The sequence below is a fragment of the Bubalus kerabau genome, chromosome 20, assembly GCF_029407905.1.
Source record: "Bubalus kerabau isolate K-KA32 ecotype Philippines breed swamp buffalo chromosome 20, PCC_UOA_SB_1v2, whole genome shotgun sequence".
NCBI classification, from domain to species: Eukaryota; Metazoa; Chordata; class Mammalia; order Artiodactyla; family Bovidae; genus Bubalus; species Bubalus kerabau.
In genome coordinates, this window is record NC_073643.1 from 1,771,333 (window position 1) to 1,786,958 (window position 15,626).

The window sequence follows — 15,626 nt, forward strand, 5'->3', positions numbered from 1 at the left end:
CTGAGCTACTAACACTTTCATTTTTTCACACAGGGTAGTCCATTTGAAAATTATACTGAAACTCAGGTTCAAAAAATAGCCAGAAGAAGTAAAAATACAGAACTTGCAATCAAAAATACAGTGTTCTTAATGTACTGAAATATTTTTTTATTCTTAACTTTGCTTTTCTTTGTCAAATAGACCAAGATTTTATGAATCTTAAGTGGAATTACCAATGTAAAATCATATTTAAAGTAAGAAATATTAAAGCTATTCAAATCCTACCCAAGTTACACTTATTTTATAAACTCAATCTCATCAAAATTTTTCTTCTCAAATCTTGCAATGTCGCTGCTGGTTTCCAACTTCCGGAAACCTTTAGATAGCATGACTACTACACTCGAAAGAAGAGCCACTAACTTGTTCAGGTTATGCAGCCACTTTTGTTTTTATCCAAATAAGTCATGTTTGCTTTTCCAGTCTTTCCACTATGTGAGGATGATAATAAGCATGTACTCTGCTGCTGCTGCTGCTGCTAAGTCGCTTCAGTCGTGTCCGACTCTGTGCAACCCCACAGACGGCAGCCACCAGGCTCCCCCATCCCTGGGATTCTCCAGGCAAGAATACTGGAGTGGGTTGCCATTTCCTTCTCCAATGCATGAAAGTGAAAAGTGAAAGTGAAGTCGCTGAGTCTTGTCCGACTCTTAGCGACCCCATGGACTGCGGCCCACCAGGTCCTCCGTCCATGGGATTTAAAATGTACATGCTTATTGAAAGCAAGTTTGTAAAATCAAATTGAAGATAGGAAATAGAAGTCTAAAATTGGTGACTCCAGAAGTCTAATTCCTTTTCTGCTGCAGTCCATGGGGTCACAAAGCATCGGAACTGAATTCCTTATTTGAATCTTCTAAAGATTAAAATGAAAACATACCAAAATCTCTTTCATATTGTCAGATTCAGTTACCATAAAAGTTATTTTTAACAAACTGGATTTGATGTAAATAGGGTGAAAAATCCTTTTAATAAAGTTCATTTGCTATCTTATTCCTTAGTTATATACAGTTAATTTTAATGAGATATTGCCAGATTTAATACATGCAAGCTTCTTAAATACATACAAACACATAGCAATCACTTAATAAAAGTTAGCATTTAAATTATTATGATAGTGATGCAGAAGTTGGTAAACTTTGGTATACTAGCCCACTATATTATAAAGTACTTTTGTAATTTTTTATTTGATAATATAATGATGTGGGTCAGAAAAGTAAAAAGACTATCTGAATCAGGGTTTTGAAATTAAACAACAATAACAACAAAAGTCTCCTTGCTAAATTTTCTGAAATGAGTGGTTTTTGCCTGATGTTACATATAAACAGATACATTTAAAACGAAATTCGACATTGGACTAAAATGAGGCATGCTCACCTGTTTAGACTGAAGTTAAATATGATGCTTAGCTTTATTAATTGAGTTATTGAGTTAAAAGCTGATAGAAACTGTGAAAGGGGTGTGTGTGTGTGTGTGTGTGTGTGTGTGTGTGTGTGTGTGTTTTGGCAGTTAGGTAATTAGTGATACCAAGAATTTGATACCAGGCTTAACCGCCCTCTAAAATATCTTCTATCTTCATAACAAATAGGGCTCTTTAAATAGGAATTATTCTTACCCTTGGCATCAGCTTCTTCCCCAGGTCACTTTCTAATTGAGCTAAACCTTTCTGCCTGCCACTTAAGAAATTTGGTGCAACAAGCAAAACCAAACCTGTCTACAGCACGTGTTCTCCACATTCTCTATATCTCTTGCTGATTTTTGTAATTACTAAGAAATATAAGCATTGTAAAACAATAATTCAAGATGATATATTATTTTTATAAAATAAAGATGGTCTAAGAAGATGTAAATATACACTGTCTTACAGGGAATTTTGTTTTTCTGACATTAAGTGTTCTGCAGTAAGAAATCCAGGACTGTCAGGGCAGCTGTGTCATCTTCAATACAGATCTTCCATATCTACGTCCACATGAGCCAGATAGTCCTCACCACCTCCCAGACTACAGGGGGATACAGAGGAATGCTCACTCACTCCTTTTCAGATGTACAAACTGGAAACAGAATACTGAATTTCCAGGCATGACCCCTCATATCAACATTAGTTACAATATCAGGCTAAACTGGAAGAGAGGATGGAAATATTTCTAGCTGTGCTGCTGTGTGTCCAGCCAAGACTCCCATTTCTATCAACTGCCCTCAGTTGTCACAAACTAAAGCTTCAAGAAGTTACTGTACTGTCTTCCCAGCCAAGCATGCCCTTAAGTTAATTGTGGCAACTCTTGGTACAGTGATTATAAAGTAATAGAACTGTATTTTCTGTAGCACACCCTACAAACACACATAGACACCAACTCACAAAATGCAATAGAGAAGAATATTAGATTTAACTAAGGCAATGGCACCCCACTCCAGTACTCTTGCCTGGAAAATCCTATGGTCGGAGGAGCCTGGAAGGCTGCAGTCCATGGGGTAGCTGAGGGTCGGACACGACTGAGCGACTTCACTTTCACTTTTCACTTTCATGCATTGGAGAAGGCAAAGGCAACCCACTCCAGTGTGCTTGCCTGGAGAATCCCAGGGACGGGGGAGCCCGGTGGGCTGCCATCTATGGGGTCACACAGAGTTGGACACGACTGAAGCAACTTAGCAGCAGCAGCAGCATACGGAGTAGGAATAGATTTATACTCTTACAAAGATTAATAATTAAAGAGATAATTTAGAAATTTGATGCCCTGCATTGAAAGCTATTCAAAAGTTATATATATACAAACCAATTTTGAATTATATCATTTTGCAATTTGTTTAACTCTAACAACTGAAATACATGTTTAGCATAATCTCATTTTTGTTTTCATTTGCATTTTATAATGACTAATGACAGTGACTATCCTTTATGTGATCATTTGACTTCTGCTTATCTCCTTTAGTAAAGTATCTATTTAAGAGTTGTGTATATTTAGTGAACATTTAGATTACTTCCATGCCCTGGCTGTTGTAAATAGTGCTGCAGTGAACATTGGGGTCCATGTGTCCTTTCGAATTGTGGTTTTCTCAGGGTATATGCCCTGGAGAAGGCAATGGCACCCCACTCCAGTACTCTTGCCTGGAAAATCCCATGGACGGAGGAGCCTGGTGGGCTGCAGTCCATGGGGTCGCTGAGTCAGGCACGACTGAGCGACTTCACTTTCACTTTTCACTTTCATGCATTGGAGAAGGAAATGGCAACCCACTCTAGTGTTCTTGCCTGGAGAATCCCAGGGACGGAGGAGCCTAGCAGGCTGCCGTCTACGGGGTCGCACAGAGTCAGACACGACTGAAGCGACTTAGCAGCAGCAGCAGGGTATATGCCCAGTAGTGGAATTCTTGAGTCAATGGCAGTTCTACTTTTTTAGTTTCTTAAGGAACCTCCATACTGGTCTGCACAGTAGCTGTATTAATTTAAGTTCCCACCAACAGTGCAAGAGGGTTCCCTTTTCTCCATACCTTCTCTAGCATTTCTTGTTTGTAGATTTTTGATGATGGCCAGAGAGCTAGTGGGAGCCTACTGTAAAGCACAGGGAGCTCAACTCAGTGCTCTGCGGTGACCTAGATGATGGGATGTCAGGAGTCGGAAGGAGGGGATGTATGCAAACATATAGCTAACTCACCTCACTATACAGTAGAAACTAGCACAGTACTGAATAGCAGTGATACTCCAATGAAGGAAAAAAGAAAAGTCTTGTACACTGATGTTAGATGGCTTCTTTTCTTCCTGTTGCTTTTGAGACTTCTTTGCATCATCTTTCTATATATTTCTTATTTGAAATGTGTGACTTTCAAATATTTTCCCTTTTAGCTTGTATTTTCTATTTGGGCTTCCCTGATAGCTCATTTGGTAAAGAATCTGCCTGCAATGCAGGAGACCTCGTTTGATTCCTGGGTTGGGAAGATTCGCGGGAGAAGGGATAGGCTACCCACTCCAATATTCTTGGGCTTCCCTTGTGACTCAGCTGGTAAAGAATCTCCCTGAAATGAGGGAGACCTGGGTTCGATACCTGGGTTGGGAAGATCCTCTGGAGAAGGGCAAGATTACCCACTCCAGTATTCTGGCCTGTAGAATTCCATGGACTGTAGAGTCCATGGGGTCACAAAGAGTCAGACACAACTGAGCAACTTTCACCTTCATTTTATATTTGTGAAGACAATTAGGACAACTGACTCCTCCTTTAGAGACCTTTCAAAAACATTTTGCCGACTTTATCTTAATGATAAAATTTTAGATGTAGGAGTTTATTAGGACTCTATGAATATTCAAAACAAAAATAGATTGAAAATAAGTACAGATCAGTGCAGATACAGGTATTATTAACAACGTCTCTTGAAATCATTTTTATCTTTGGGCTACTATTTCAAGTAATGATGAAGGGGTCATACTTGTCATGAACCAAGTTATAAGAAAAGTTCAAGGCCTGCAGTTTTAACAATGCTTTTACATGTCAGAATTATACAACAACAAAATTGATTATAAAATGAAATATTATTTAAAATGTAAGGGATTTGTCTAACAACTGCTTTAAGATCATCAAATTCCTAGCTGTGGAATATCATAATTATGAAAGCCACACTTACAGAAGCATGCAATTCTTTTCTGTGAAATATCAAGAGATCATTCCAGGGCCTTTCTTACTATTCTTCCCATTGACATTGTGGATATATTAAATTCTTGCAAAATGCTTATGAAATGTGTCTATATTCACAGCTATCTACATCCACAGAAGTTCAGAAACTGGATGAAGTTGGGTTGAACGCATGCACAGAAAAGAAACGCACACGTCCCTTGGAACACCCAAAATGTCAGTCATAACACACACATTAAAAGTATTAAAAACTGATATTATTCAGCTGCTAAAAAGAATGAAGTGATGTAATTTGCAGCAACATGGATGGACTTAGAGATTGTCATACTGAGTGAAGTCAGACATAGAGAAATATCGCACGGTATCATTTACATGCAGAAATTTAAAAAGAAAAGATATGACGAACACACTGCTATACTTAAAATGGATGTTGAATGAAGACCTACCTACTGCACAGGGAGTGCTGCCCAATATTATGTAACAATGTAAATGGGGAGAGAGTTTGGAACAGAAAAGGTACATGTATATGTATAGTTGAATCACTTGCTTTACACATGACATTTGGTGAATTTAGGGAACAGCACTATTCCCACGACGTTGTGATTCCTGCTTTCCTAAATTTCAGAAACAAAACTGCTATCATCATCTTTATCATCACTATTATAATCCTCATCCTAGATTACATTACAGACTATATATAAAAGTATATAAACATACTAAACATTTAATTAGAAGGTATATGTGCATATAGACACTATGAATAAAATGCCTAAATAACTAAACCTCGTACTGCCTAGATATTAAAGGAAGCAAATAGACTGAGACGTGAACTATGCCTAGCTTCACCACGGGAGCTAACATTGCCTTAACACATGTGGACAATTATAACTAAAACAACAAAAGAGCATACTGTCCAAAGCACTGCCAGCAGACGTAATCTCTAAATGAGTTGCTGAGTGTGTGTGTGTGTGTGTGTGTGTGTGTGTGTGTGTGCGCGCGCGCGCGCGCTCAGTCGCTCAGTCGTATTTGAGACCGCCTGGACTGTAGCCCACCAGGCTCCTCTGTTCATGGAATTTCACAGGCAAGTAGACTGGAGTGAATTGCCATTTCCTGTTCCAGGGCATCTTCCTGACCCAGGGATCGAACTCGTGTCTCTTGCATCTCCTGCATTGGCAGGCAGATTCTTTACCACCGTGCCATCTGAATGGAATTGGGAGGATACCTGTTAATGATTCTATTGACAGATGCTCATTTTCCTTGTGAATATCAGTTCAAAGGTTTAAAAATTATATCACTTATAGAAGGTTAAAACTATGGAGGATTAGGCAAGGCACACTAATGTAAACGCAATTGTGGAAACTTTGTGCCATTCTGAAAAGAACTAACATTTTCTTTACATTAAAAATGCATATATTTTATTTTTAAAATATGAATTAGCATTGGGGTAGTTTGGAAGGCAGTGATGAAATAATTCAAAGCAGATTATTTTGGGGTCAAAATTGTTGCATAGTATATAGAAATATATACAAAGTAAAAGTGTTGAGACAAACAGGGAGATTCTTCTATAACATGCAGTTAGGAAAAGTACTCAGTACACAAAAGATTTTCTTTTGCTATGATGATTGAAGTAATTCCTCATGAGGGAACAGTGGGCTAAATAAACATACTCCTAGTGTTTATTGATTCTTTGAAGTTTTAGACTTTGCCAGGAGTCTGACATAGGGCAGGGTAATATGCATTTGTTCATTCACTTGTTCAATTCCTCCTTCAAATGGTCATTACTTAACTGCTACTGGTCAGTTTCCATGCAATTGAACCAAAAAATGCCAACAATAGAAGTAGAAAAATAGAAGCTGTGATTTAGGTAAGGAATCTTGCATGTTTTAAGGTATATTTAAGCCAAAAGTCTTAAGAGCTTGAATTCTATTTTGTTTTTTTCATAAAGTATGTCATGAACATTGTTGGTTATTCACAATACAGGATTATTTAGGTATGAAATATTGAAGACAATTTTACTAATTATCCCACCAGGCACCTGTGTCTGTGGGGATTCTCCAGGCAAGAATACTGGAGTGGGTAGCCATTCTCCCCTCCAGGGGATCTTCCCAACCCAGAGATCAAACCCAGGTTTCCTGCATTGCAGGCAGATTCTTTACCAGCTGAGCCACCAGGGAAGCCCAAAAAATATTTAAGCACAGTCAACTGTGGGTTATTTTAAAGTATCTAAAAGTATCTTATAAGCTAGAAATAGTTAAGTTTTTAAGGGGAAAATATAGATATTTAAAATCTTTCTCTGATAACTGTGTGACAAACAGCTAAAACATTTATAAATATACTCATCACGCTATATTTATGTTTTCAGTCACACAGTGGAGTCCAATTCTTTGTGACCCCATGGACTGCAGCAAGCCAGGCCTCCCTGTCCATCACCAACTCCCAGAGTCTGCTCAAACTCATGTCCATTGAGATGGTTATGCCATCCAACCATCCCGTCTTCTGTCATCCCATCTGCTCCTGCCTTCAATCCATACTTTAAGTAACAACTTTCTCAATGCTGCAATCACATCCTTGTTCTGAAGGCTGTCTATCATGGGATTGAACATCCGAGTCACTACGGTATAGAACAGAGAGAGGAGTCTGTCAGTTCCTGCAGAATATCTGTATTTGGCCCTTAAGTAGGTAATGGTAGCAGAGCCAAAGAATAAAAGCACAACCAACAGGTGAGAAGAATACGTGGAGAAGGCTTTGGCTCTTCTGGCTGTTGGCAACCTTAAAATAGTGCAGACGATTTTACTGTAAGAGGCAAGTATTAATATAAAAGGCACTGCAGCAACCAGCAGAACTGCTACACAAACTGAGAGCACATGTGCAAAAGTGTCTCTGCAGGCCAGCTTCAGAATGGGGGGAATGTCACAGAAGTGGTTAATCTCGTTCGAATGACAGAAGTGCAGAGAGAAGATCTGGCACATTTGCCCTGTCTGCACTGGGATTCCACTGACCCGGAGCCCACAGCCAGCTGGAGGCACACCTTTGGGGTCATGACCAGGGGACAGTGCAGAGGGCCACAGATGGCCACGCAGCAGTCACAGGCCATCACCGCCAGGAGGAAGCACTCAGTGGCTCAGAGGATAAGGAAGAAGCACGTTTGGGCAGCACAGTCCAGCACAGAAATGCTTCTGTCCTGAGTCCAAAGGTTCACCAGAATCCTAGGGAGAGTGACGGACACGGAACAGATTTCCAAGGAGGAAAAGTTTGCCAGGAAGAAATACATGGGTTTCTGCAGAGTTGGGTCAAGCCTAGTTAGTATTATTATGAGACTATTTCCAGTTAAGATAATGATGTAAATGATGGAGAACACCCCAAATAATAGCCCTTGAAGGTTTGGAAGGTCAGAAAACCCCAGGAGAACAAGTTGTATCACTGCGGATACGTTGTCTTCTGCTTCCATCTCTTCATATCTCATCTGTGGGAATGATCCAATCAGAAATACCATTATTTCACTTTTTGACTTTTGTTTCCTTACGTATAAACAAGATGCTATGTCCTCTTATTTTCCCAGTTCCCTATAAAAACAAAACCTATTACTTATAAGACCTGTGGAAGTGTAGTGAAATATATTTTTCATTAATATTAAATATATTTTTAAGAAAATAAATCTCTTCAGTCTCTTTTATCTATCATGGGTTATCATATATTTTTTATATCAAAGCTCATATGTTTATAATGTAAGTATGTGTCTTCAATTAAACAATAAAAAATGTAAAATATGAATTTGTATTCGGTTCTATCAGTCATTTCCCTATTCTGGCTGCTCTGTTTTGCTCCTCACCTCTCAATTCTGTTTTTAATCATTATCAATGTGAAAGTAATTTGGTTGCACAATTAAACTATTTGTAAGCCATCTGAAAGAGATGGGAATACCAAACCACCTGACCTGCCTCTTGAGAAACCTATATGCAGGTCAGGAAGCAACAGTTAGAACTGGACATGGAACAACAGACTGGTTCCAAATAGGAAAAGGAGTACATCAAGGCTGTATATTGTCACCCTGCTTATTTAACTTCTATGCAGAGCATCATGAGAAACGCTGGGCTGGAAGAAACACAAGCTGGAATCAAGATTGCCGGGAGAAATATCAATAACCTCAGATATACCACCCTTATGGCAGAAAGTGAAGAGGAACTAAAAAGCCTCTTGATGAAGGTGCAAGAGGAGAGTGAAAAAGTTGGCTTAAAGCTCAACATTCAGAAAACTAAGACCATGACATCTGGTCCCATCACTTCATGGGAAATAGATGGGGAAACAGTGTCAGGTTTTATTTCAGGGGGCTCCAAAATCACTGCAGATGGTGATTGAAGCCAGGAAATTAAAAGATGCTTACTCCACGGAAGGAAAGTTATGATCAACCTGGATAGCATATTGAAAAACAGAGATATTACTTTGCCAACAAAGGTCCGTCCAGTCTAAGCTACGGTTTTTCCAGTGGTCATGTATGGATGTGAGAGTTGGACTGTGAAGAAAGCTGAGTGACGAAGAAGTGATGCTTTTGAACCGTAGTGTTGGAAAAGACTCTTGAGAGTCCCTTGGACTGCAAGGAGGTCCAACCAGTCTATCCTAAAGGAGATCAGTCCTGGGTGTTCATTGGAAGGACTGATGCTAAAGCTGAAACTCCAATACTTTGGCCACCTCATGCAAAGAGTTGACTCATTGGAAAAGACCCTGATGCTGGGAGGGATTGGGGGCAGGAGAAGAAGGGGATGTACAGAGGATGAGATGGCTGGATGGCATCACTGACTCGATGGACATGAGTTTGAGTGAACCCTGGGACTTGATGATGGACAGGAAGGCCTGGCGTGCTGCTATTCATGGGGTCACAAAGAGTTGGACATGACTGAGTGACTGAACTGAACTGAAGCCATCTAAGAAATTTTTAGGGGTAACTACAGTTAATCTTTTAAATTTCTTTATTTTTTAATTGAATTATAATAGCTTTACAGAATTTTGTTGGTTTCTGCCAAACATTGACATGTAGTTAATTTTGAAATTGATAGTTTACCTGCTGCTCTTTACTTTGGAAATTTGCATATTTAGGCCATTTTATCTGAAAACAAAATTGACATGTTGACCAATAAGTATTATGGGATGATAAATATTATATAATAATGTTTAAAATGATGCATTTCAATGTAGGGTCTATAAATAAAGCAGTCATAATTTATATTCAGATTTTTCAGTCAGAAGAAAAGGAACTAAACTCATCTTCCTTTCCAGGAACTCTAGAGGTAAGAGGCATGTTCATCTATCACTTCTGTTCAAGCAAGTAATTCTAACAAGAATGTTCACTCCTCACACACTTATTTTAAGAGACATCAGCCCAACTCACCTCTGAAACCTTCCTAAATTACCCCGTTCCTCTATAATTGCTATTGTTCTGCCAACCATTTAATACATTCATTCTTTCTTTTTGTTATGTGTATGTCTGTTAGTTCAGGCATGAGAATGTATTGAGCTGAGATTGCCCACCATTATGTTATACTTTTCTTATTGCTATAATTAGATTATAAATTTATTTGGATATTCTATACATTTTTTGTACAAGGCTTAGCATATCTCTTCCATAAAACTTGATACATTAACTGCTTGAATAAATTAAAAGTGAATCAATTTGATTCTTAATTTTTTTAGAATAGTCCTCAAGGTGTAAGCAAAGGTTCCTACCCCAGATTCAGACCTTCTCTCCCCATCTCTCCTGCTAGAGTTTAACCATGCCTTCAGTGGTGTGTGCGTAGGAGAGTTGCTGTTATTCAGTGGCTAAGTCCATCTCTTTGCAACCCATGAACTGCAGCACAGCAGGCTTCCCTGTCCTTCATCATCTCCCTGAATTTTCTCAAACTCATATCCATTGAGTCAGTGATGCCATCCAGCCATCTCATCCTCTGTCGCCCCTTTCTCCTCTTGCACTCAATCATTCCCAGCATCAGGGTCTTTTCCAATGAGTTGTATCTTTGCATCAGATGGCCAAAGTATTGGAGCTTCAGCTTCAGCATCAGTCCTTCCAATGAATATTCAGAGTTAATTCCTCTAGAATTGACTAGTTTGACATCCTTGGTGTCCCAGGAACTCTCAAGAGTCTGTGTTAGAAATTATACTCTTTCTACTCACTCTTTCACAGTAGCAAATTACTTCATCATTTTCAGTATGTTGTATGTAACTTGCATACTATATGTTAGTTAATTTGAAAGCCAGTAAATCCCTGCAAAGGAAACACACCTATATCCATATTCTAAAATGATAATAAGTGAGGACAGTGGTCAAGTTTCAGCTACAAAAATGTAGAGATACATGAGGCAAAAACAATAGTCCAAACAAGATTTGAGAATCCTGAGGAATACCGTAACTTAGAAAAGGAAAGTTAAGTAGAAATTTCTTTTACCATCTACACTATTCCAGACTATATACATACTAAGGAACTGAAGGTATTTGAACCTTGCCTCATTATTATACGTCACTTCAGTCGTATTCTCCCAAAGAAAATGCTATTTTAAGAAATATAAAAATGCTATAACTGTGTGGTTAAAAATGATCAGAAACAAGTGGCTGATAGGTGATGTTACTAAGAAATGGTTTCATTTTATAAGTCTAGACAACCATGAATATTTTTTACTACCTCATCCTGACAGTTTAACCATGTTTTATTCACCTGTTTAATTCAATGTAGATAATAGTACTGGGACACTGATTAAAGTTGTCTTGTGGAATGAATCGCACTTTTTGTTTCAACTAGCTTGTATCATCCACCTACATTTGATGAGCTAACCATTGCTTTCAGAAACTGTCATCTGCTTTATTCTTTTTATCGTATCTGCTCTTTATGTAAGGTCTTCTCACAATTCTTATTGTTCCCCTCTCTCAATTATTCCTACTGTTCAAGCAGAGTAATGCATTTGAAATGCAGACAGAAATAAAATATTGCCAGAAAAAGAAAGAACAACAGAACTTGATAGCAAGACTGTAGTGAAATCTTGTTTTGCCTCAATTTTTATTTGTCAAATGGAACCACATTTTATGACTGTTAAGTGGAATTATCAGTGTAAAGCCATGATTTGAAAGTAAGAAATATTATAATTTTTCAAATTCTATCAAATTGGACTTATCTTCAAAACTCTAAGTGTTAGTTGTTCAGTCATGTCCGACTATTTTGCCATCCCATGGACCGTAACCTGCCAGGCTCCTCTGTCCAAGGGTTTCCCAGGCAAGAATACTGGAGTGGGTTGCCATTTGCATTCACAGGGATCTTCCTGACCCAGGGATTGAACCCGGGTCTCCTGCACTGCAGGCAGACTCTGTGCCATCTGAGTCACTAGGGACCACACTTCTGAACTCTATCTCACCAAAAATTTCCCTCAAATTATGCCACACATGTTCTGGGTTCTGTGACTTCTAGAAACTATTGGGTCCTTCTATTATACTATTCAGAAAGAAAAACAAATAGCTAATTCAGCTATATGTAGCAACTTTCTTTTACTTAAATTATTCAATTTTTTTTAATATTTCCACTAAAATAATGATTTTGTTTGCTGTGGGGGTTATGATATTAAGTGTAGGTGGTATGTCATAATTCATTTATTACAACTGACAGCAAGTTTATAAAATCAAATTGAAGACAGGAAATAAAATCTAAAATTGATGAATGAAGTACAGAAACCTTTCTTTTAAGGAGAATTCTCCAAAGACAAAAAGAAAACATGCCAATATATTTTTAATACTTTCAAATTCATTTACCACAGAACTTAATTTTAACAATCAAACGATTCCCTTGGTGTTAGTAGGATGCAAACTCATTATAATAAAGTCCATTCTCTTATCTTACTCCTTAGTAATATACAATTACAATTTTAAGAGCTTGAATACATACGAACTGTTTGAAAGAGGTATAACACATAGTAATCAATTAATAAATACTCACAGTTAAGATGATAATGATGATGATGAAGATGTCAGTAATCTAGTATATTGGACCATTGTGTTACAAAATACTTTGTAATTTCTCATTTGATAATATAATGATGAGAACAAGAAAAGTAAAAAGCTGTGTGAATCAGGGTTTGAAGTCAAACAACAACAATTACATGCAACAATTTCTTTCTTAAATTTTCCAAAGTTTTGTCTTTCTGATGCTAATTATCTACAGATATATAAAAAAATAATTTGCAATTGGAAAAAAATGGTTCATGCTTACCTGTTTAAATTGATATCAAATATAATGCTTACCTTTACAGATAGAGTGAAAAGACAGAGAGAAAATGAGAGTTTTTCCCTCATAGTTAGATAATTCAGATTTATTTAAAACAGAGGTTAATTGGCATCTAATATATGTTATATTGTTTTACCATGTAGAGTTCTTTAAATAGGAAATATTTACTCTTGGGATCAGCTCCTTCCCCAGGTTACCTCCTAATTGAACTAAACTATTCTCCCTGACACTCAAGGACTTTATTACAACAACCAAAATCATATCTGCTCATACCACTCCTCAAAATTCTCTACCTCTCTTATGGTATTTTGTGATCATTAAGAAATATACACAATGTAAAATCAGAAGTTTATGATTACATATTACTTGTGATATGAAATAAAGATGTTCTTAAAAAGGATGCAATTATACAATGTTTCAAATTGAAGATAATTTTCTGAAGTAGGAAAAAATTCAGAAGTAGGAAATCCAGGGATGTTGGGGGTGGTTATGCCATCTTCAGCATGAATCTCATCTACACAATCACAGAGTAGCCAGGTCTGCCTCTTAACTTCCCAGACTACAGAAAGGGAGCTGGTGATCAGGGGAATCAATCACTAATTCCTTTTTTGATGTACAAGCTGGAAACAGCATGCAGAGTTTCCAGGAATAGTCCCTCATCTCAACTTTAGTTGCAAGATCACTCCAAGTAGGAAGAGAGGATGGAAATATTTCTAGCTGTCCTGCCATGTGACTGGCTAAGAATCCTTATTTCTATCATTAATTGCCTTCGCTTGGAACAACCTGAAATTCTAAGTAGTTACTGTATAGACTTCCCAGTAAAGGATGTTCTCAGATTAGGTCGGGCTAGTCAAGGCTATGGTTTTTCCTGTGGTCATGTATGGATGTGAGAGTTGGAGCATGAACAAAGCTGAGCACCGAAGAATTGATGCTTTTGAACTGTGGTGTTGGAGAAGACTCTTGAGAGTCCCTTGGACTGCAAGGAGATCCAACCAGTCCATTCTAAAGGAGATCAGTCCTAGGTGAAGGACTGATGCTAAAGCTGAAACTCCAGTACTTTGGCCACTTCATGCGAAGAGTTGACTCATTGGAAAAGACTCTGATGCTGGGAGGGATTGGGGGCAAGAGAAGGGGACGACAAAGGATGAGATGGCTGGATGGCATCGCGGACTCGATGGACGTGAGTCTGAGTGAACTCCGGGAGTTGGTGATGGACAGGGAGGCCTGGCGTGCTGCAATTCATGGGGTCACAAAGAGTCGGACACGACTGAGCGACTGAGCTGAGCTGAACTGATGCCAAAACTATTACTGCTGCTAAAGAAACAATGTGTGAATGTCCCTTGTGAAAAAGCATTCTTCAACATATAACAACATTCAACCAAAATGAACCCAGACAGGAATATGCATGTTTTCTGTCTCATTAAACATACATTTTTGGTGGTATATATTTTGAAGCCATTGTTTTAACATAACAGAGAATCTAATCTCACTAAATGACTCACAAAGTCATATACTGGGTAGCCCTATCAGGTGGCCAGAGGTGAAGAAACGCTGCTACCCAGAAAGCAGGTATAATTTAAAATTCTGTAAAAACAAGATACAAGAAATAATGTTTGGTCTTTACTTCAAGAGATTAATGGAGCCCCAGATGGCAATCTTTGGCTAATTTTTCAAAAAAGTATAGATAAAGTCCAGTGTTTTTATGAACCATATCATAAATTTCTTTCCTGTCAATTTAAAATATATTACCTGGTAATGGGTAGAAAACAAAAAAACAAATGTCAAGAAATAATTTCTAGGGGCTGCCTCATGTGAATTAAAAGTTTGGGAAGACAAGGCTTAGAGAAATAAAAGGAATAAATATAAACATCACAAGGAATTTTGTAATGGTATAATCCTGCCCTTGTAAATAAACACTGAGTTCACAATGATATACATGTTTACTGAGTTTCATTTGAATATTACTGAAGGTTTAGCTCTGACTTAGAACTCAGTGCATGAAAGCCTTTCTTTTGGTATTCTGATTGGAGTAATTCCACATGAGGGTAAAGTGGGTTAAATAGCTATGCTCCCAATGTTTAGTGGTTCTCTGAAATCTCTAGATTTTTTGACACCAGTCTGAGGTAAGCCATAGCAGTGTTTATTTCTCTATTCATCCATTCAATCCCTCTGTCACATATTATTTAAGTGCTACTGAGCAGTTACTGTGCCACAGAATCAAGGAAAGCCAACAAGTACAGGTGTGGATAAGTAAGCAATTATGTAGGTAAATAATCTTGCATATCTGCAGTATATTTGAGCCAAAAATCTTAGCAGACTGAATTCTGTTGTTGTTGTTGTTGTTCACTGGCTAAGTCATGTCTGACTCTTTGTGATCCATGGATTGCAGCATGCCCGGCTACCCTGTCCTTCACCATCTCCCAGAGTTTGCTCAAACACATGTCCATTGAGTCAGTGATGCCATCCAACCATCTCATCCTCTGAAATGATGCACATAACACTTTTATTCATAAACAGGATTATTTTTAGACAGAGTATTGAAGATAGATTAATTTGCCTGTTATATATATAAGCACAATAAATTTTGGTTTATTATTTAAAAGTATCTAAAAGTGCATCATAAGCTAGAAGTAGTTAACTTCTTAATAGAAGAATGTAGAGATTTATAATGATTCTCTGATAAGTACATGCAAGTAGATAAAGCGTTGATAATTAAACTCATCATG

General features: G+C 37.8%; 1 pseudogene; it reads right to left on the reverse strand.

Annotated features, from left to right (window-relative positions):
- Window positions 1–1,917: 1,917 nt before the first annotated feature.
- LOC129635504 (olfactory receptor 10AG1-like) lies at window positions 1,918–8,115 on the reverse strand (annotated as a pseudogene).
- Between the last annotated feature and the right edge of the window lie 7,511 nt (window positions 8,116–15,626).